Source organism: Misgurnus anguillicaudatus, chromosome 24 (assembly GCF_027580225.2).
Source record: "Misgurnus anguillicaudatus chromosome 24, ASM2758022v2, whole genome shotgun sequence".
NCBI lineage: Eukaryota > Metazoa > Chordata > Actinopteri > Cypriniformes > Cobitidae > Misgurnus > Misgurnus anguillicaudatus.
In genome coordinates, this window is record NC_073360.2 from 16,487,416 (window position 1) to 16,510,555 (window position 23,140).

The 23,140-nt window shown below is 38.0% G+C and overlaps 2 long non-coding RNA genes across 3 annotated transcripts in view; one reads left to right on the plus strand and one right to left on the minus strand.

Annotated features, from left to right (window-relative positions):
- The window catches only part of LOC129437864 (uncharacterized), a 114,408-nt gene extending 103,232 nt beyond the window's left edge, over positions 1-11,176 (plus strand). The window contains exons 7-8 of one of the 2 annotated variants that reach the window (XR_012367823.1): positions 8,369-8,470; positions 10,248-11,176. This is a non-coding gene — a long non-coding RNA (uncharacterized lncRNA). Of the gene's footprint in view, positions 1-8,368; positions 8,471-8,868; positions 8,933-10,247 lie in introns of those variants that run through there. The other variant, XR_012367825.1, reaches the window with a different exon arrangement.
- An 8,441-nt stretch (positions 11,177-19,617) lies between these two features.
- On the minus strand, positions 19,618-22,976 carry LOC141361769 (uncharacterized). The gene is made up of 4 exons (XR_012367954.1): positions 22,910-22,976; positions 22,690-22,735; positions 20,169-20,189; positions 19,618-19,830 (listed from the first exon to the last, which is right to left on the minus strand). It is a non-coding gene; the product is annotated as an uncharacterized lncRNA (long non-coding RNA).
- Positions 22,977-23,140: the final 164 nt, after the last annotated feature.

Genomic DNA, 23,140 nt, shown 5'->3' on the forward strand with positions numbered 1-23,140 from the left:
AGTGTATGGGACACAGCCATCTTTTTACAGTATACATACTGGGAACTATATATCACTTCACCCAGTAACTTAGCAGTGCTTCGCCTTCTGAGAATATAGTCCTTTACAGTGCAACATGGGAAATTCAAGAAAACATGTCCTTTACAGTGCAAAGTAAAGAGTTTCATAACGTGCACTTGACCGCAAGATGCGCTAATATTACTTCTGATTTGTAAATTAGCATATTTTATTATTGAGCGCTTACGAAAAAGTACAAAAAGTAGCATGATTTTACCATGGGGCAGAGCATCCAGTTTGAGTCAAATAAAAACGGAAAGTTCACTCTCAGTGAACAGAATCCACCTGACATCCGAGTGAAGCGGATTAAATGCGCTCTGCAACAACAAGCTCTTGATAATTGTCAATAAAATAAAACGTCATAGACAAACCACATCAAATAAAGTTTTATACATGGAGAATATCTTGTGTCTCGAGCACCCACGTGATAGGTGCTTATGCCGTTCTGTACTGTACTGTAAACAAAGCTACAATAAATTAAAGACAGACAAAAAGTAAACAGCACTACTGTCACAGTTACGGTTGAATTTAAAGCAGTGTTAACTCTAAAATACTGTCTTAAAGGGATAGTTAACTTATAATGTCATAGTTTACATAACAGAACAGACCGTCCAAACCTTTATGAGTTTCTTTATTGTGTGATACACAAGTTATTTTGAAGAGTGTTGGTAACCAAACAGTGTCTGGTCCCCACTGCTCTCCATTGTATATTTTGCTAGTCAGGGAAAAACAAACAAAATTTTCTCTCTCTCTCTCTCTCTCTCTCTCTCTCTCTCTCTCTCTCTCTCTCTCTCTCTCTCTCTCTCTCTCTCTCTCTCTAGATAGATAGATAGATAGATAGATAGATAGATAGATAGATAGATAGATAGATAGATAGATAGATAGATAGATAGATAGATAGATAGATAGATAGAGATAGAGATATATAGATATTTTTTGTGTTTCACTCAAGAAAGAAAGCATTAAGGGTTAGGAATAATATGAGGGTGAGTAAATGATAACAGAATTTCATTTGTGGGTAAACTATCACCCACTATTTAACAGTTATATCACTTTTTAACAGTGTTTGTGCAGACACGCTAAACTTTATAGAATACAGTATTTAACATTAATAATGCTATTAATCACCATGTATGGCAAATTTTGTTAAACAAAATTTTATTCACATTTATAATTATTTTTAAAGCAGATTATGGCAGGATGGGAAAAAAGTGAGTGCAATGTGCAGCATGTTACCTTGAAAGTTACCAAGAGGTGTGTGCGTGCGTGTGCGCGTGCATGTGTTAAATTATATGTTAAAAACCTGTGTTCTGTCCTTTCGGCCGATGCTACTGTACTAAAAAAAAAATGTCCTAGGTTGGCAGGTCTGCTGAATCAGTTGTTGATAAGATTGTTGAGGCAGTGTCAGAGAATAACATACTTCACACGTCTACAACTAACATGGAACTCTGTCAACTACTAAAAGGAGAAAGACGTATATTGAGCGTGAATTTCCTTTTGTGAAGCCTATTGAGTACTTCATTGAATCAACTCGCACCTGCATGTATGTGCCCATTCTCTCTAATTTGCAGGAGTTGTTGAGAAAAACAGATGTACTAGAAAAGTAGTGGGGACTTCATCCCAAAATGGACTTTAGGCATCTTTTTGGGATGGAACTTACTGTAAAAGAAAAGCCCCTCTTTTCAGATGACAACCTAAAGTTTGCACAGTTTACATTGATGTAGGGCTGCAACTAATGATTATTTTAATAATCGATTAATCTGTCGATTCTTTTTTTCGATTAATCGGTGAATCGGATAAAAAACAAGAAAAGCATTCATTTACAACCCCTTATTCAAAACAGAACTAAAATCTTTAGAAATTAAACAAACATGTAGCTCCTTGAACATACCTGAACTGTTACAATAATAATAAAATAAAATGAAAGTGGACTAACACAAAAAAATACACATGTATGCTTTACATCTGCCAAATATATAGACTTTTTTATGATGCATTTCCCATCAAGAAGCCTCTCTTGATGGGATCAAAAAGATTATATACGAGTATACTCTCAGAAATAAAGGTACAAAAGTTGTCAATGGGACAGTACCCTTTCAAAAAGGTACACATTTGTACCCAAAAAGTGCATATTAGTACTTCAAAAGTACATATTCGCAGTTCAAAGATACATATTTGTACATAAATGGTACATATTAGGACCTTTTATAAACGGTACTGCCCAGTGACATCTTTGTACCTTTATATTTGACTTCATGTGTTTTCTCTAATCGGATAGCTATATCTCATTTGTTAAAACTGTTCCATTTACATTTGGCTACATAAATGTGTCTTGTGAAAACGGAAAATGCATCTTCTACTCACGCGCAAAATGCAAATACACCATTCATTCCTTTGCCTTAAAAAATGTAAGACGATGTTTATGCAAAAAAGGCAGCACTTACTGTATGTTGTACTGTATGTTGGGCCGGGCACATGCGTCTCCTTGCTCGGCATGAGCTGGAGCGCGCCGTGTAGAGCAGCAGGAGAGTGAAGGTGCGATGATTTAACATACAGGTCCATGACAGGGAAAAGCGTTCATACAACTCTCTCTCTCAAAGTTTTATTTCTTTGTTTAATATCATTGGAGTTTGTCATTGGAGTTTTTTATTGGTTCTAGAATTTTTTTTTTTTCCCGCTGTCGTCACTCGCTGTCGAGACTGAGTGTGTTCACTCCGCTCCGCGCTTATAACTGAAGTTTTTCTTTTTTTAATAATTAAACGTCTCTGTGTCATGCGACACAACAAATCGATAATGAAATTCGTTGCCAACTCTTTTAGTAATCGTTTTTATCGATTTATTCGATTCGTTGCTGCAGCCCTACATTGATGACTTTGCGGTTTCAGATCCTCTTGGTACTTCGCGGAAGATACACAAATGTGTAGAGTGTATTGGACATTAGCCAACATTCCTGCTAAGTTTTGCTCTGCACTTCACACCATACAACTTGTTCTTCTGTGCGATTCCAATGACTTGAGGCATTTTGGCTATTCTAGGGGGTTTTTTAACCTTTAATAAATGACCTGAAGACTCTTGAAGTGGAAAGTGTTTACATTGAGTCTCTAGGTGACTGTGTGAGGGGCTCAGTGTTTTCTGTGGTGGCAGACAATCTTGCTGCACATGGCTTGGCTGGCTTTAAAAAGAGTTTTAATTCCTCATATATTTGGAGGTTTTGCCTCAGTACTAAATCAGACATACAGACTACAGAAGTGACCACTGGTAACTGTGAGTTAAGGACAAAAGAAAACCATAATACTGTAGTCCAAGGACTTCAAAGGGATGGAGATCATATTAATTATGGGGTGAAGGGTACTTGTGCCCTCTCTGACTGCCTTGCTTATTTCCATCCCATTACAGGATTTCCACCCGATATCTTGCATGATTTGTTCGACGGTGTTGTCCTAGTTGAAATTGCACTTTGCTTGAAAGATTTGATCTCAAAGACATATTTTTCTTTGGATGATCTCAATAAAGCAATTAAGACCTTCCCTTTTGAACATTCTGACAAGACTGACCAGAAGCCTCTCTTGATGGGATCAAAAAGATAGTATACGAGTATACTCTCAGAAATAAAAGTACAAAAGTTGTCAATGGGGTGTTACCCTTTCAAAAAGGTACACCTTTGTACACAAAAAGTGCATATATTAGTACTTCAAAAGTACATATTGGCAGTTCAAAGATACATATTTGTACCTAAATGGTACATATTAGGACCTTTTAATAAACGGTACTTCCAGGTGATGCGCTTTCGTTTGGGAGGAGTAAAACACTGACATGTGGTTTTCCTCCACCTCTGCTGTTTTTTTATTTTTTCTCAGCCCTGTCTATAATGCGCCGAACTCTGCAAGCAACAGTGCGTGAGAGAGACCGAGTGTGTTCACTCCGCTCCGCGCTTAACTGAAGTTTTTCTCTTTTTTTATATAATTAAATGTCTCTGCGTCACACAACGAATCGATAATGAAGTTTGTTACCAACTCTTTTAGTAATCGATTTTTATCGATTTAATCGATTCGTTGTTGCAGCCCTAGAACTGTGCCCAAAACATCTTCCTTTGTGTTCAGCAGAAAAAACAAATGTATGCAGATCTGTAACTTGAGGCTGTGTAAATTATGACAATCTTTATTTTTTGGTAACATATCCCTTTAAGTTCTAGTCAATGTTGACTGTTCTTGTGTGGGCAAAAAAGTTTTTAAAAATCTTTAAAATGCTCCAACATAGGTTTGGGTATCGTTTGAATTTGAACGATTCCTTGTTTCGATTCCGGTTCCTAACGATTCTCGATTCCGAATCTTTTAAGAGGCAGGGTCAAAAAAAGTTTAAGATATTTTAAATGAGCTAGTTATCGAATGGTCTTTCTGAAGGAAATAAATATTATAAATTATGACTATATTTTCACAGGGGTACACTTTCCTCAAGAATTTTTATTTTTGAAAACCTCATGAAACACATTAACACATGAGTTTATGATGCTGCTGGTACTTGAACATGTTACTGTGCTCCCACTGATGGGCTAACCTGGTGCAGAATATCAAATAAACAATAAGAAACAACTGGTAAAACCCAGTCCAGATTAGCAGCAGGTACAGTATAAAATCCAAAAAAAGTTTTTGTTTAGGAAAATGATCATATCTGCCTTCTCAGGCAAAATGCGTGAGCGTTCTGGACATATAGTATCTCCTGCTGTGGAGAAAACGCGTTCACTGGGTGTAGAAGAAGCTTGAATGCATAAATATGAGAAAGCGAGATTTGACAGCAAAGGATAAGTCTTTTGTTGGTTCCACCACCATGCCGCAGGGTCCTCAGACATAAGGACCGGTGCAACTTCCTGGTATATCTGCAGCTCTCTCTCCACTTGTTTCTTGATGGACATGGAGCTCTGCTGTGACACTATGTTCTGTGCCTCTTCCTCAGCGAACAGCTCCTCCAGTGGAGTCTTCCTGGGCAGTTTGCAGGGAGGCTGTTGCTAAAAAACAACACAAAAGCTTCATCAGCATAAAGTATTATCAGAAAAAAAGGGAAAACCTCCATTAAAGGAATGATCAGTATTTAAACTGAAAACCTATATAATATCAGCTATCGTACACTTACACTCTCCTGCTCATCCTCATTCTCAGACTGCATGCTGTCCCCATCAGCTCCACCGTCTTCCTCTGTTGACTACAAAGAAAATAATTACCATTTAGATTATAGATCGTAATAACTGAAAAGGACAGTTGTGCATGAAGGACATTTCACCTGTTCAATTAGATTTCTCTGGATCTGGTCCCAGGATGTGTCAGCCGTGTCATCATCCAGTTTATGTTTAAAGCGTGGATCCAACGCAGTGGCCACTTGGAGAAAGTTCCTGATCTCATCAGTCTGCAAAACACTTTTAAATGTTTTAACAAGCCACAGGATATTTCTATTCTTGAACAATTCCTTTCCAGGTGCCCTGCCTCTGTCACTTACCTGGTAACGCTTGGATAGGTTTGCCCAAACCTGTTTTTTAAGGTTTGAAACAAAGACTGTGTCTTCCTCTTTTACTGCCAGGTGTGCCTCAAGCTTTTTGAGGATAGGCAGAATCTGTCCACATGTGGGACTCTTTTCGGAAGACACGCAGAGTGTAGAGGTGTAGAGCATCTTCAGCTTTCCTAAAATCCTCCTCAGTTAGCCGAGCAAGTCTGTATGTAAAATAATTAAAAACACATGGATTTAGAAACATTATATTTTTTACTTAAAAAAAAAAACACCTAACATATTCACTCCTTAAATTAGCAGATTTATCAGATTCACTCTAATGCTGTATCTTTGAATTTGTATTTTGTGTGTACTGGTGTTTTTGTCTAAACTTGTCTATCTATCTCTACCTGTCCCTATCCATATTTTTTCTCAGACGTTGATCCAAGCTGGCTGCTTGAATCGCAGGGTACTGCTCTGTGAATCTCTCCAGCATTAGGTACAGAGAGTTCCACCGTGTTCTCACATCGAGTATGAGTGAGTGTCGGGGCAGCTCTGACAAAAACAATAACATCAATTTTAAGTCATATAACAGATGCTTTTTATCCCAGGAGACAAAAATACTTTTGTAAAGTTGGATTCAAATACTGTAGTACTACTCTGCTGCAGAGCTCATAAATAAGATAGATAAGACATGTAAAGTCATTACGTGTCAATGTACAACAGTTAAATAAAGTGAACTTCTTACGTAGAAGTTGTTGCTTCTCTCCAAGAACCACCTTGGCCATTGAGCTCCTCTTCATCCACACAACAATGGTTCGGACTTTGGCCACCCACTGACTCACTGAATTTAGGGAGTATACACTTTGTGCTGCTAAATTAAGTGTGTGGGCAAAACAACACAGTTTCACAAATTGCAGGGGGTTAATAGCCACATTCATATTGGCAGCATTATCTACAGTGACTGCTGCAATTTTATCAGATATGCCAAACTCGGACAGAACATCACTAATTTCCTCTGCAACAACACAACCGGTCTGTGATTTGTAAACAGCCTTTGTTTTTAGCACTTTTTGCTGCATTTTTCCCTCTTTTATGTAGTGTGCTGTGATGGTGAGGTAGTGGTCCTGTGTGATGCTACTCCAGCCATCACATGTGAGTGCAACAGCGCTGACTTCACTGAGCTCTGTAATAATGTTTGACTTCTCAACCTTGTACCATGATGGAATTAATGTGTTTGACATGTAATCCCTGGAAGGTGGTGTATATTTGGGGTTTAGAGTTTTCACCATGTCCCTGCAAACATAAACAAACATGTAATGTTGCTGTCACTGTTAAGGGGAGCATTTCCAAAACCATAGTTTGCTAACTTAGTTAGCAACTTTGTTGGTTGCAATACAATTTTCCATTGCCAACTAAGTTGCAAACAAGTTATCAACTATGCTTTTGGGAAACGCACCATAGCTCATTATCAATTAGCTTGACTATCGTTATTGCTTAACTAACCTAAATGTTGGTGATTCCACCTCTGAAAAGGGATGCAGCCTTTTCACAATGTGTGCAGTGACCTTTCTGTGGCACTCTTCCTTTTGCTGTGCCGACATCTTCCCCCTTGCCGCTATGGTGAACGGAGTAATAGCACATCGCGGAGTCGTCGTGGAGTCACCAGCTTGCCTGACGTTCGCAACCTCAGGTCGTAAATTGTCTATGAAAAAATACATGGGCTAATTTGTTAGCTGCCTCAATGTTGGCGCAAGACATTATTTATTGTATATGTATTTTACTTACCGGATTCGGACTGCAGTGCAGTCACTGCGGTGCCAGGCTGGGGGTCGGAACCAGAGGAAGAGGCAGCAGAGGACGGTAGGCGCAGCGCGTCAAAAACGGGACACACAGTTATTTCGACTCCATGAACTTGGAGATGCTTTATCATGTTCGACGTGCACCCTCCTATTCACGAAACAATCTTTCCGCAAATGTTGCATTTTGCCGTGGTATCGTTCTGTTTGGAAAATTGAAGCCACACTTTGGACCGCCGAAGCACACTATCCATGTTTGACTTGCTCGTTTTTGCCCCCACTTCCGGTAGACGCTTCTTCGTTAGTGTTCAGCAGGTTCTTCTTACGGTCGGCGCCGGCGGACTGAATCGAAACTAGGAATCGAAATATAAACTTTTGAACGATTCCGGGAAAATTGGAAAGCTAGTCCCGGTTCCAATCGATACTCGATACCCAAGCCTACTCCAACATTATGACCACCTGCCTAATAATGTGTAGGTCCTCCTTTTGCCACCAAAACAGCCCTGACACATCGAGGCATGGACTCCACTAGAACTTTCTATCAGATCCAGCATTCAATTTTCCAGCTATTTTAGCTACATTAGTTCACCTGTAGGACCGGACAACACTGGCCAGCCTTCACTCTCCATGTCCATCTCTGAGCTTTGGCTGCCCATGACCCTGTTGCCCGTGCACCGCTTTTCCTTTCTTGGACCACTTTTGATGGGTACTGATCACTGTAGACCAGCAACACCCCACAAGAGCTGCAGTTTTGAAGATGGTCTGACCCAGTTGTCTAGCCATCAGTAATTAGCCATTGTCAAAGTTGTGCAGATCCTTACACTCGCCCATTTTTTTTGCTTCTATCACATCAACTGTAAGAAAAAAACACTTATCCTGAAGTTGTCCCAAACAAGTTTCTCCACCCTGTTTTTTTTTTTTTTAGGAAGAGTCAGGTTCAGTGCTCAAGTTGTCCCACCATGAATCATTAGAATAAACAAACATAAATGTTGTTTAATTGTGATTCAAAGTATGCTCATTTTGTGTTTTGCCTTTAGGGACACGAATGACATTGGCATCATTGGAACTATTGTTCTGGCAGGCCTACCAGTTTATCTGAAAGAAGACTCTGCAGATGTTTTTAAGGCACACAACACAAGGTAAGACACAGACTTAATATTTTTAAAATGTTACCAAGTAAATATGGTTGTTAAAATATTTTTTATGACCCCTGAAATTGCTCCAACTCTGTATAAATGTTCTGCTGAACACACATTACGTTTTTATTAAAGACATTTTGGGACACCAATGACTTTCATAGTAAGAAAAATACTTTTCCCAAAACTGCTCGGTTTCTGACATTCTCAAAAAAGTTCAGCAGAACAAAGAAATTTTTAACCTGTTTGGAGCAACTTGAGCGTGAGTAAATAACGACAATTGTCATGATTGGGTAAACTATGTCTTAACATTTTATATCTGTTTGTAAATAAGGATTAGTGTGTGATAGATGTACATTCATAAATTGGTTGTATATCTGTTTACTCTTTTTATGCTCTAGAACATTTCACAGATATACCTCTAAAAGCACAAGTATCTTTTCTAGGGATGTTCACATTGACTGCTTAACCGTTAACCAAAGGTAAGAGTTTATGACCGATTAACATTATCAGTTAAAAAAAAAATTGTTAACGCAAGGTGCGTGTCTTCATGAGCCGTCAGACATTTCGACACTTTTCTATCTTTAATTTGTGAGTGTCATGTAAATTACACAAATGATTGCTGTCCTGAAGGTCTGATAAAGTAATCATTTGAATGAGAAATAATTTGTGTGCGTGTTTGGAAGCTGAACGGAGACGCGTGTTTCCGCGCAAGATGACGCGGTCCGTCTCGCGCACATCCAGACAGACCTTCGCTGATGGCCTCTGGCCCTGACCATAAACATCTCTTTTTTTTGCACAAACGGAGAAAGACGACGCAAACGCAAAACTTTTTGAAAAGCGCCCTGCTTTAGAAATGACCACTGTGGTAGATGAAAAAGAGACAATCTGCCCTTTTTGGATATTAATCCTCTGGACTGATTGCATGCTCTTTGATAAGGTAATGTTGCGTGAATATCTGATAATGTACGAATCCTGGTTCTGTTGTTGATCTGTCACTGCTGTTTGCACGTTCAAATGAAATGTTTTGTTTTTACTAGGTCACAGACAACCGTAAACTGTATTGTTACTCAATTTCAACTTAATATTAAAATCTTATAAGTTAACGGTTAATGTTCGGTTCATAAGCTGCGGTTGTCGGTCGGGAAAATTAACTGATATGAACATCCCTAATCTTTTCAAATTAAATCCTGTTAGTAGAGTGCTGCAGGGATGGCCAACCATGGAAGTTAGTGGGTTTCCTCACTTGAAAGCCAATACATTTTTCACAATTTAAATTTTATTTCATTCCTTTTTAGACTTTACAATTCAGAAGTTGTGTTCAACTGTGAAGATTAAAGGGATAATTCAGCCAAAAATGATATTAAACCCATGATTTACTCGTGCCCAAGCCGTCCGAGGTGCATATGTTTATCATTTTTCACAGGTGAGTGAATCATGGGGTTAATATCAATTTGGCCAAACTATCCCTTTAACTTGGACAAAACACGTGAGTGTCAGAAACCTTTGTTAAACACAGAGCTTTTTTTGCTGTGAAAACATTAATGGGCTTTTTAATGAGGGAACCATGTTCCACTAACTTGTGTTTTGACCTACAAAACACCTCATCCCTGCAGCACTATTCACAATTTTATAGTACTGTCCTCGGCTAAAACATTTTCTATTCATTCATTTTAGCCAGTAGTTGACTTTTGACACTTATATTTTTTCTCTGGCTAAACCTGCTTGTTTTGCTGATATGTACAGACATGTATTGACCAAGTTTTTTCAATCCATTTAGAGAGAGGAGCTTGAGGAGGCACAGAAGGCAGCAGTTGCCATCATTGCTGTTGTGGAGGAGGAGGAGGAGAACACCTTGTCTTTCAACCCAGATGATATACTAATTGTCCTTGAAGATGAGGTGGTGATGTCTTCTGGGTTAGTGCACTTGTGCTGCTTTTTGGGCTACTATGTTCCCCTTACATTAGCTACCCAAAGAAGCTTACAGTGTTTTTTGAGTTTATACAGAAAGTGCTCTTAAAATTTGAAGATGGAAAGGTCAGGCCAAAGTTGCTTGCACTAAAAATGAACTTTTGAATGAGTAAAATTGAATACTTTTGTGGTTTTTGCTTCCATTACCCATATTGTTTTGCAGTTTAAAGTCTATGAAGGTTGTAATGTTACTAAAACTGTTTTTTTTTATTGTCCCTGGTTGGGCAGTTTATTACAGTCTTAATGAAGTAGCTGACGTATAGAGTGAAGTGACTGTTTGATGAAATTATGTTATTTGGACTTGAATTAGCACATTGACTTTGCTGTAAAAGTCTCATGGTGCTGTGTGTTACATTATTAAAGAAATACATATTTAATAGTAACTGTATGTCTGAAAAAAGCACAGTGTCTGCCAGAGCCGGCCTTAAGCATCTGGTGGCCTTTTCAATAACTAATAGGGGGCCCTACCCACATAAAACATAAACATAATAGAGCAAAAAGCAAGGATTCCTGTTGGTTTGCATCAATGGTATATTATTTTATTACGTGCTCAACAGAAATGATCCAAACTTATTTAATTAAAACTATACAATTATAGTTGGAATAAGCCTCATCCTTTCATGGAGGCAAACTTCTCTGCTTAATTGATATGTGCAGTATATTTTCAGCTGTCTGGGCTGACTTAAAAAAAAATATCTCAAACATCCCCTCAACTTGAATTATTTAACAAAAGCAAAAAAGAAATATAACTGCAAGCAGCAATTGCGGGGCCAAGCACCTTCAGCGCAATGAGCACCCAAAGCACAGCAAAAACCACACGACGCAGCAAATGTGCAAAGCGCAGAAAGCGCGCAATACAGAGGCCGAACCCGAAGCAAAGCAAATGCAGAGCAGAACCACTGCAGTGCGGAGCAACAACAGTAAAGATGGCAAAAATATAACACGTGTGGAAAACCAGACAGGTCGAGAAGAACGTGTTAAAGCGAACACAAAAGGAAATCTCAATAAGTGAAAGTAAGAGCTGGGATTCGAACCCATGACCTCAGGTTTCGCAAAGCACAGCAGTTACCGCATGCGCCACTGAGTAAACGATTAAACCACTGAGTTGGTGTGTCCAAGCTATAGAATAGAGATTTAGAGCTGTAAACATTGATATCCAGCAATTACCAAAAGTGCAGAAATGACAACAGAGAGCACAAATAACTGAAATACAATGTATAGTATGAGATTCACAAAACTTAAGTGAGAAAAAAGTTAAGACAAAATATCACTGCACATGGGATTCGAACCCATGACCTCAGAATCTCATGGCATGTGGTTAACCAGATGCACAACTCAGTTAACACAGCTCAAAGGGCAGCAAAAAAACAGCTTAGGTGCTGCAAGGATTGACATGTGCCAATCAACACAGATGCAGAACTGACAGTGCAGAGAAGAACTAACAGAAATACAATGTATATGCTAATCAAAAAGCTCAAGTGAGATTGAAGACAAGAAGATCATTCTGCATAGTAATGCTATACAATGTAATATACAGTCACATTAATTTACTATGACAAATAGACAATGTCACAGGCACGGTCAACTTTGGAGTGGTATTTCTAAGAAAGAGAACAGAATATCAAAAATCTGTTCGGTCATTTCTGTGCGGATTGCTCCAAACATTATACAAGCAGTACCTGGCATAAAATAAACAAAATTTGTAAAAGGAGTAGCGAAAAAATCATCTACCATATGCTTTACAATAACACATGAACAGAATGTTGGAAAATGACAAACGAGGTATCGTTGCAATCGGCATAAACCAGTGAATACAATTTCACAAAGAAATTAATATCAGACAAAGTATTCAGAAGTTAAAAGCAGTTCCATAAGAACTGTTATAGTTTATAACCCCTAGGTGGCGCTGTACTCTGACTTCCCAGGTACCTTCAGGACATCATGTCGAAGCTCCTTACTAATTTTTGCGCGGATATGTCCAATAGTTAAAAAAATTTATACCACGGGTCTGTTGAATGCTGCATTCTGATTGGCTGCGAAATGTTCTATGGGTGTTGATTATTTTTCTGTAAACCGCACACCTAACTTTCAAATGTCTTAAAAATAGGCACCAGAGCAATGTTTGTGGTAACCGTGGTATAAGCGGAATAATTTACTCCGGTCCTTTGAATTATTTAAAAATTGGCGTCGTGCCGCATTGCCACCTTGGTGTGCATTATTTTCTTATAATTCAATGGCCCGTCGTCAATTATTCCTTACATAACAAATTATGTGAAATTTCAAAATGGCGGACAGGCGGTTCGGTCAAACCCGGCATAATGCACATCGACAGACATCAAGATCATAATTTTCTGACGAACAGTTCAGAAGTTATGGGCAAAAATAGCCTATTTTCATATCTCATGACCCATAGGTGGCGCTGTCACCAAATTTGGCATGAACCCCAAGTTCATGGTCCACATGAAGTGTACCAAATTTCATTTCAATTGATCAAAGAATGACCGAGCTACAGCTTCAGAACCATTTTTGCGTCAACCTCGTTAAGTTTGCGCATTTATTACTTTTGAACAAAGATAAATATCAAAATTCTGTTCGGTCATTTCTGTGCGGCTCACTACAAAATTCACCTGTGCCAAATTTCATAACAATTGAACCAAATTTGAAGGAGGAGTAGCGAATAAACGGAATACTGTACATTTCAAAATGGCCGCTACTGTAATGGGTGGAGTCTTACTGTAAGGTATTAAAAACAACAAGCATGAGGAGAGCAATCACGTGTACTAAGTAGAATTTTCATAGATCAAGCGGATCAGCAGTTATAACCATTTGAACATTGAATTTTTGCACTGCTGGTGGCGCTATAGAGTTAGGACTAGAGACCCCATTTTTGGTCACATAACTTTTTAAGACCACCACTACAACTGTGCCAAATTTCATCATTTTCCTACGTACGGTTCATAGGGCTGCCATAGACTCCCATTGGGGAAGAAGATGAAGAATAATAATACTGACAGTTCCAATAGGTGCCTCAGCACCTTCGGTGCTTGGCCCCTAAAAAGTGTCTGACTGACACTGACCCGAACTTATAAATAACGATGGGCTCCGCGTTTTTTCAGCACCGTAGACAGCTCACCTGGCGGCGGGTGTAGATTTCAGCTGAGCCCTTTTTAGAAATCCACCTTTCTGTGTTTGAGTGCTGAGAATGCCCTGAAAAGTTCATCTTTGTCCAGCGATTTTGTCGCCTCGTGCTCAATTAAAATCTGAACGAGAGCTGACGGCATCTATGTTCAATAGGCTATTATAAAAACAGTTTACATACTTTGATGCGGGAGCAAAACAAAAAAATAAGATTTCCAAGCCACAGTTAAAAAATCACCCCTCATTTATCTAAAGTTCTTGGTCATTATGTTCATTTAATGGAACATTGTGTAGATGTTGTGTTAGAGGAAAATGCAGTCATGCACAAAATATATTAAAGGCAGTCAGTAAATGCACACAGATGTTATACACACATTTTTAATACAATTAAATACTGCATTAGGGTTAGTATAAAATCCAATCATATTATAAAAAAAAAAACATTATGAAAAACCTAGAATCGCACTTGCACAGCCAAGCCTCATGAGGGAGAGCATGGTCGAATTCAAAACTGCGTTTTTGCCCCCTTGAAGGGCACTTCGGGAAGGGAGCCGCTTAAACTTTCACTCCAGATCAAATTAAAATGACAATGTTTTCATTGCTCTATTCTCCAAGTGTATTTTAGCGGTCACCGTCACGCAATGAGACACAATTGCGCAACTCTTTGCACAGCTCTGATCTTCGAAGGGAATAGGGCATAGGGATGAGTACTTCCAATTGATATTCTCTCCATTTGTGACAGAAAATTTGTCGGCATGAATGCGCACGGGCTAACTATCCACATGTGCACGTTTTCTGAGAGTTTTTATGAAGCACTGTAATGCTGCTGTAAACGATTCTACATTGATTTATAAAAATGAAAGAATTGACTTTTAAAAATAATTTAAATGACATATAATAAAAAATAATGCAGTTTACAATTTTATTATAGACTAAATAAAATACATTAATTTCATATAAATAATCCGATTATTAGGATATGGCGCGTATGAACGTCCGAGAGAAAATAAAGAGCCGAAATGTTAACTGATTTAAAATGAAAGATGTGTGATTGCACTCCACTGGTACTGACACTGTGAGCTCCCCTGTGCAGGAATCATAGCCTAATGCCGCCTCTGGTGTCTGCATAGCACAATGATTTTGGTTTTAATTTTAGTTTGTGCTGTCAAAGTTGTAAAAGAGAACTTGAGATAATTTTATGGTTAAAGTGTATGTCTGATGAAATTGTTTTAATGATACTTGGACTGTACAGCATGCTTGGCTTGTTTTATAAATCCTCAATTTGTGCTGTAACAGTACATGAGGAAAGTGTAAGTCCAAAGTTGGTTTCACTTATCAATTTTGACAGCACAGCACACTTATTTGATCCCCGAGATCCTTTGTGGTGATATTTTATTTTAATAAATACTGTTTAAGAAGGTATCTATTTCCATATCATTATTGCTTGTTTTTGCAATGTGTTGTTTAACTTAATTAATTTAAGTTAAATCAACTTAAACCATTTAAGGCAATTGCTACTCATTGCCTACTATGTCTACTATGTAGTTTTGTACACTTAAATTGTTTTATTACCTAAACTGAAATTATTTAGCTTAGAATGAATGAGAATAACTTAATAAAGCACGTACAACGTTTTTACTACATCTTAAATGTATTTTATTTACATTATGGGGGGGGTGTAAATCTGGATGAAAGACTGGATGTTTGAGGAGAGCCTTATATGAGGGAGGTCTTTTCTGTCATGAAAAGGTTCCATCATGAGATGTAAATGGCCTATTATTTCCTGATTAAACCTGTTATGCTTGTTAATAAGGAGATGTTTCATTGTTGAAATATTTTTTATGAAGAGCCTGTATCTGTTGTATCTTTTGCTGTTTTCTTAATTCCTCTTCCAGGGCTCAACGCAAATTATTTTTTATACGTGTCCAGTCGGGCCAGTGGTTCAGGTTTTCACTTGTCCTGGCAAAATTTTCACTGGCCCCAATAAAAAACGTCAGTGTCACATACTTAAAAGAAATAATTCAAAAGTAAAATATAATTGTATACACATACAACAGACATGTTCCAACAAAAAAAGCTCCCAAATTTTTTGCTTTACCTGTAAGCTGACAACAAACTGCGCAAAATATTGCATTGTTTCTTTCGTCGTGTTTTGACCAAGTAAATGTCTGCTTCAAAGATGTTAAATAATATACATTGCCCGATCAGGCAAGTGACAATACTTTTTCCTGGCACGAACATCCCTCACGCTTGCCCCGGGCCACCGGGCAGTCCTTTATGTTGAGCCCTGTCTTCCTTCTGCTGTGTTTTTCTATAGACCCTCCATGCTGTAAGTGTGTTAACTCCCATTTGAAGGATCCTACCTTAGATCCTCACGTGCAGAATGTTTTTATCATTGTGTTTTTTTAGTTTATTTCTAATCATTTATTTACATAATCATTTTATAATCACTAGTTATCCATATAATTGTTTATTTGATTCCTGAATATTATTTTATTGTTATCAATTTTATTATTATCATTTTTGTTATTACATTATATTTCTATATTTTATTATATCATTCATTAATTCATTGTATTTCTATATTTCATATGTCTTAATTTCATGCATGGTGGTTCAGTGTTATAGTTGTCTCACATTTGTGAAGTTTCAAGAGAATGTTTATGGAAGCTCAAGGTCTAAGGGATGTTGCAGCTGAGCAATTTTGATATAACGTGCAGGCTGTATTCTTGCGGTAGACGAGGTTTGAACATTGAGACATATGCAACTGAAACTAAGCTGTCCATTAATAAAACTCTGTTCTATTTTATCATCTAAACCTTCGTCTCACGCCTCTGTTTATGCTCTCCTCTAGTCCTCTAGCAATGATTAATCAACCTTTTAACTAACAGATGCCTGTTAAACAAGTAAACTTATATTTTCTGACGTGATCTGGCGTCCGGGATCCTTTTTTATTTTGTGTGTGATATGGAGACCCGATCCAACACATTTTTATTGGAAAATGTTTGGGGTCAACCTTGCTTGTGGAGTTTGGTATCCTCTTTTTCTTTTGAAAAAATGTTTCCTCAACGCATGATGGGGCAAAAGATGGCTTTGGACAAAAGTCTGCAATCACCTGTTTTGAATCTTGAAAGTTGGATGACTTCCAATGATGTTTTAGTAATGCGGGTGGTGGAGATGTGTCTTTTGCAACGTTTGTCTTTCTCTCCACTGTTGCTTTTGGCTTTTTAGGCTCTATGTTGGTGACTTGCGTGTTGCATGTATCCAGCCAGGCAAGTTTAGTAGTAAAAGGCGTTGGAGTATTGAATTCCAGATTATCATCAATTATTGTCACCTTCTTTATGTTTCTTGATCTTCGCCTTTCACGTAGTCTCTCTATCTGATCCAGATCTGATACAATATATGGTGTAAAAACGTCTGAGTGTTGCCCTCTTCAGGTTGAACGGTGGCTACTATGTGTCCAACTGTTAAGCGTGTGGATTGATCATACTTTGGGGTTGTATTGTAGCCAATGGCACGGGGAACATTTCACGGGTAGTTAAAAAGAGGATTGCTTCTACACATGGATAATGTTCCTAAACACAACTCAATCCATGACGTACTACCTCAAGAGGCACAAGCTGAAGGTTTTGCCATTCTCCTGACCTAAAAAAATAATAAAAAATCTGTGAATAGACCTCAAAAGAGCAGTGACTACAAGATGGCCCAGGAATGTTACAGTACTGGAAGATTTTGTAAGAAAAACAAGAACTTAAAGACTCTTGGCTGGCTACAGAAAGCATTTACAAGCTACTTGCCAAGGGGGTGCTACCAGGTGCTAACTATGCAGGGTGCCCAACTTTTGTGAGTCCTTTCCATTTTAAAATGTAAGAGAGATGAAAATAAAAATAATAATTTGGATTAAACTATGAGGGGAACATGTCATCTATAACTGTATGCCTTTGAGATTATTTAACTCCCACTTGCTTAACTGTTCACATTAACATCAATTTTAACCACAGGTGCCCAAACTTACACATACCAGTGTATGTAGTCCAGTGCTGGCGTCGTCTGAAGTCTTTGCAAAGGCCGATGTCATCTTTCCATTTGTGTTAGGTCATCTGACAGAGGCAGGATCCAGTCTGCAGCTCGCATAAGTGCTAGTAGAAATAAAAAAGCAAATTGAGAAAATTAGCATGACTGCTGTTCATAGCTTTTTAGGTAGTGGATAGTTGTGATTATCAAGTAATTTATAACTTGAGGCAAAAGTTACTGGATGCAATTATGTGTATGCTAGACTTAGAGCTGTCGCGATTGGTCGATAGAATCGACGGTGTCAACCAGGGCTTGACATTAACACCCGCCAAATATGGGTAGATTTTGGCTGTGGCAGGTAAGACAGGCAATCGCCACTTTGGCAGGTTGAATATATTTTTTCAATGGTAGTTTTTTAAAAGTTATGCCAAATGATAAACAATGCGCAATGCGACACTGGAAACTACAACTCCCATGAGCACTCAGCGCAGCGCAACGCACAGAGACCGTTTGTTGAGACAGGCGCGCGATCAGTGGAGTGTTGTGGACCAAAGCGCCACCTTCCAGAGAGCGTGCGATTTGCGAATGCACAAGAGGATGCAGTCTGAGCGAATACACACTTCAGCAAAGATAAAACAATTGCATGGAAGTGATTGAAGAGATATAAATTGCGTGCACACTCTCAGGGCAAAAGCGGAGAGAAATTTAGCGCATACCTGAATGCACACGAAATCAAAGGAAACACGCCAGCTGAGAGGTTTGGGCATCATTTATAGGCTACTTTGGGCAACAACAATAATGCCCTCTCGACATTTGTCATTAAAAGTCTTAAATCACTTTTAACAGAAACCATGATCAAGCTTATAAAATACAATCTGCATAAACAAGTTGACAGTAAAATTCATGTACATTTCTTGACAGTATTTACTGCTGTTGTTAATAAATATTTAAAGTGGTTGTCGAGGGGTTATGTGTTTATCTTCTCAGTTAAATTTCTACACCCCTGCTCCACTTTTATATATTCATTCAAAGTAAATATATTTATGCCTTACTAGCATGTTTTTCATGCACCTAAATTTATGATATGATCTATACTGATATACCTGGTATATACCAGCTAATAAACATAGTCTTAATTTGGGTGGTCAAACTGCATTTGAAATTCAATCTGCATCTAATTTAGCTAAAACAAGTAAATTTGCTCCAATTAAAGTCATTTTAGAATGCAAAAGTCAAGTTTAATCGTATAAAATATATTTTACCAGCAACAAAACTGACGTGTAACGCAGTGCTTCCCAATCCTGGTCCTCAAGCACCCCTCCCAAAAAGTTTTAGATGTCTTCTCATTTGAAACACCTGATTCAACTTATCAGTCTCCTTCCAAAATGGTAAACATGTTTCCCTAACAAGCTGATGAGTTAAAAAAGGAGACATCTAAAACTTTTTGGGAGGGGGTGCTTGAGGGCCAGAATTGGGGCACTGGTGTAACGCACTCCTTTATGATCTTGCCATAAACCAAAATATACACGTGTGGTTTCTCGAGAGAGAAATTACGGATAAGCAAACTTCAGATGCTACGAAAAAACCTACCAAGTGCAAGACTTTAAATATGTCATGTCTTTATGGCATGTGTGTGAAATCTTTTAACAGCGTGAATTAACCAAAATCAAACTCCCGGATGTGTTCTCTGTATTTTTTCCATAATATGTGTGTGTGTGAAAAGGCCTACAGACATTAACCATTCATTGAAAGCAAGTTGTCCACTGAACCTTAAATGTCCTTGTCAGTATCAGAGAAGTGGTCCTGACACAAATGTCCTCATCATAAGAGATGTACGTCATACTTTCTCAACTAAACTTATGGAGTCCTTCTTTAGGATCTCTGACTGCCGCACTGTGATGTTGTTCACCTGGCGTGTAACACGACAACCCAAATGCTTTTGTTGGTCTTCATTATCGCAGGCACCTACACAGAAACATCGGGAACACAAGCACCAGGGAAGCAGTGAGTGTGCATCTTACCTACACCTGATGTAGCGTGTACATGCCGGGCGAAGATGGCCCCACCGATCCCAACATAGCATCCGGTCTCATGAAGGGGGGAGAAGCAGTTATGAGTGGGGATCTCGAAAGCCAAAAGGCAATGTGAGAGGAGAAGTGCTGGCTCGTGTCTTCCACTGTCGGTTTGCTGCCATTGGAGAGAAGCTCATCTGGATAGGCCGCATCTTAGATGTACATGCCCTGCACAGAGAAACAGATGGCTTAGAGGTGGCAGAGGCCCTTTCTTCGATAAAACTGATATGACAGTATGGTTAAGATCAAAAACACTTGTTGTGATCTGTTTTGCAAAGACATAAAACATAACAACTGAATATTACAGATTTACATAGTACTTGGGTATGATTTAAATGTTTAAACAGCTAATGAAAAAATATTACTGACACATGAATCTATGAACATGTATTTTTAAATCCTAAATCATAAGTGACTGGAAAGCAGTGAAAAGGGAAGGACATCATAAATGATGTCCAGTTACACCCACTAAAATGTCTTGAGATGTCTGTCAGTGAAACACTTACACAGCAGTGCCAATAACCTGTCTACACACAAGAAAAGAGAAATCGTCCCCTTGGAATTATAAGGTTCTATCTAACATTTTTGGCAAAATTGAGTTATTCACATATTCTTACTCTGTGACAACTTATTTACATTATGTGATGTTTTATTTTAAGTTTTGTACATTTTGGGACGTTTTATTAAAAAAACAAAAAGGTTCTATCTACAAAATCGAACTCTAAGTTGGCTCTATAAGGTTCTATCTGCGTGAGCTAATCAGCACTTCGAATGCACAGAAGGGGACCAATCAGGATTAACTTTATGGGGTGGTTTCTCAGACAGGGATTAGCTTAAGCCAGAACTAGAATTTAGTCTCATTAGAAAATATTTAACAAACATGCCTTACTAAAAGTATTACTTGTGTGCATTTTGAGGCTAAACAAAGGGCACTGATGTATTTTAAGATATGTCAGTGCAAGTTGTTTTCAGTTTGGACAGCTCTTACATTTATTTTATTCTAGGACTAGTCTAATCCCTGTCCGTGAAACTGTCCCTATATGTGGTGTTGCCGGCTTTGTCCTTGACGACAAGAAAAATCACAGACACACAATATCTGTGAGGATTATGGCACGCAACGCAAACTTTTTAAGAAACCATAAGATCGACAGCCCAAATTTCAGGCAAGTTCACCCTACTGTAAAATCCATCTTAAGATGGTGAGATGGTTTTAGCTGGTCTCCCAGTTTGGTTTTTGCTGGTATTGCTGGTATAGCAAGCTGGTCTAGCTGTGTTTTGGTCACTTTTTAAGCTGGTCTAGCGGTGTTTTGGTCATTTTTTAAGCTGGTCTAGCTGTGTTTTGGTCACTTTTTAAGCTGGTCTAGCTGTGTTTTGGTCACTTTTTAAGCTGGTCTAGCTGTGTTTTGGTCACTTTTTAAGCTGGTCTAGATGTGTTTTGGTCACTTTTTAAGCTGGTCTAGCTGTGTTTTGGTCACTTTTTAAGCTGGTCTAGCTGTGTTTTGGTCACTTTTTAAGTTGGTCTAGCTTTGCCAGGCTGGTTGGACCAGCTTACACCAGCTACTGCCACCTTAAACCAGCTAAAACCAGCTACCAGCTTATGCTGGTCTTTGCTGGATTTTTCAGTAGGGGCAGTCTTTTTTTAGGTCTTGCTGAGGAGATTGTTTTCATAGTTAGACACCACACTACCCAGCAGTGCTAGCTTCTTAGTTCCGGATATTAAGAGGCAAGCACTAAGATAAACAATACAGAAAAAACGAACTAACCTATCCTACTGAAAAATCCAGCAAAGACCAGAATAAGCTGGTAGCTGGTTTTAGCTGGTTTAAGGTGCAGTAGCTAAGTCCAGCTAGACCAGCTTAAAAAGTGACCAAAACACAGCTAGACCAGCTTACTACACCAGCAAACCTGCTAAAACCAAGCTGGGAGACCTGCTAAAACCAAGTTTTGAGACCAGCTCAAACCAGCTCACCAGCTTATGCTGGTCTAAGGTGGATTTTTCAGTAGGGAATGGTATAACATGCTAAAACAAAATTGTCTATTTTGTAATGAACCCGACATATCCAGGAGGATGGTAGAGAAACTGAGGCAGAAGAGGGAAGAAGCAATGTTGTAAATGAGCAATGTAAAATCAGACTTTTAGAGATAAAAGTGCAAAAAATAAAAATATAAAATGTCATAGAAAGGATTAAAATGTTACTTTCTAACACATGTTAAAAAATTGTTACAACATTAATTTTATATTTAATGTTTAAATAATGTTTTGGCAGATAGAACCTTATAATTCTAAGCGAAAAGTGTTGTTTTAGAATTAGAAGGTTCTATCTGCATTTGACCCCTTCCAAAAATCAACATTTAGAAATTTGAGAGGATTTTGATATTGTATATTTAGAATGCATTTAGGGTCCCTGTTATTTTCATGTTTGAAAGAAACTTCTTCCCCATGTAAGTTTTCCTATATGTAATGCAAAAACTTTGAAGCTCAATATCTCAAAACTGCTCAAAACGCAGATAGAACCCTATAATTCCAAGGGGACGAAATATTAGCTAAAGAAAAATCCAAGAAATGCATTCAGTCATTTCCAGCCCTTGATGTGGTTAAAATCCACAGTATGGCAATGACTATGATATGAAACACCTGTTCATTAAATAAAAATGTACATTTCATACATCTGGCAGGGTTGAAAATGTAAAATAATTGTATTTAAATTTGCTGCGATTGTAAGCACTCACACTATAATACAGAGGGGGGCATAAAAAATATATATAGACAAAAATAATATTATTTATACATCCTAAATGTGTTTAAAATGAAAATTTACCTCAGACAAGATATTTGCAAAAGCTTTTATAACAAACGGGAGTGAACAATTAACCATAATATTATGTTTATCATTTAAACGCCATACAAACACTTATAATGAAATAAAACAACCAAAATGACTATGTTGTGGAAGTCAATTATTATTCATATTATTATATATTAATCATCGCAAATCATCCTCATATTTTTCCTAAAATCTAAATTACCTCAGAATACTTTCAACTGCTGTTCAGACAAGCAACGGCCAGCTGCCTGTAATAAGTTCATCGTTTATATATCAACAAAAACACTCATACTGAACAAGTGAAAGGTATTTAAATTGATTTCAAGTAAAAACTTATTATATTTTTGTCATAGCATAACTAAATAACTTTTAAGGGTCACAGACTTAAGTTTTTTTTTTTATTGAATTTATCGAAAACTTACCTGAAACAGACGTCGGCGAAGTCAGCTCCTCTCAGCTGCATGAATCAGAACCGCACTTTTTGCCTTGGCAAGACGAGACTGGAGTGGCTTTTAGGGTTAAGGAATATATCGCCATCTGTTGGTTTGGCATGCTTTTGACAGCGCTTCATACCGGGGTTTTGCGTGTTCGAGTTGATGTGAAATTAATTAATTAATTAATTAATTAATTAATTGATGTTAATTCATTTTGGA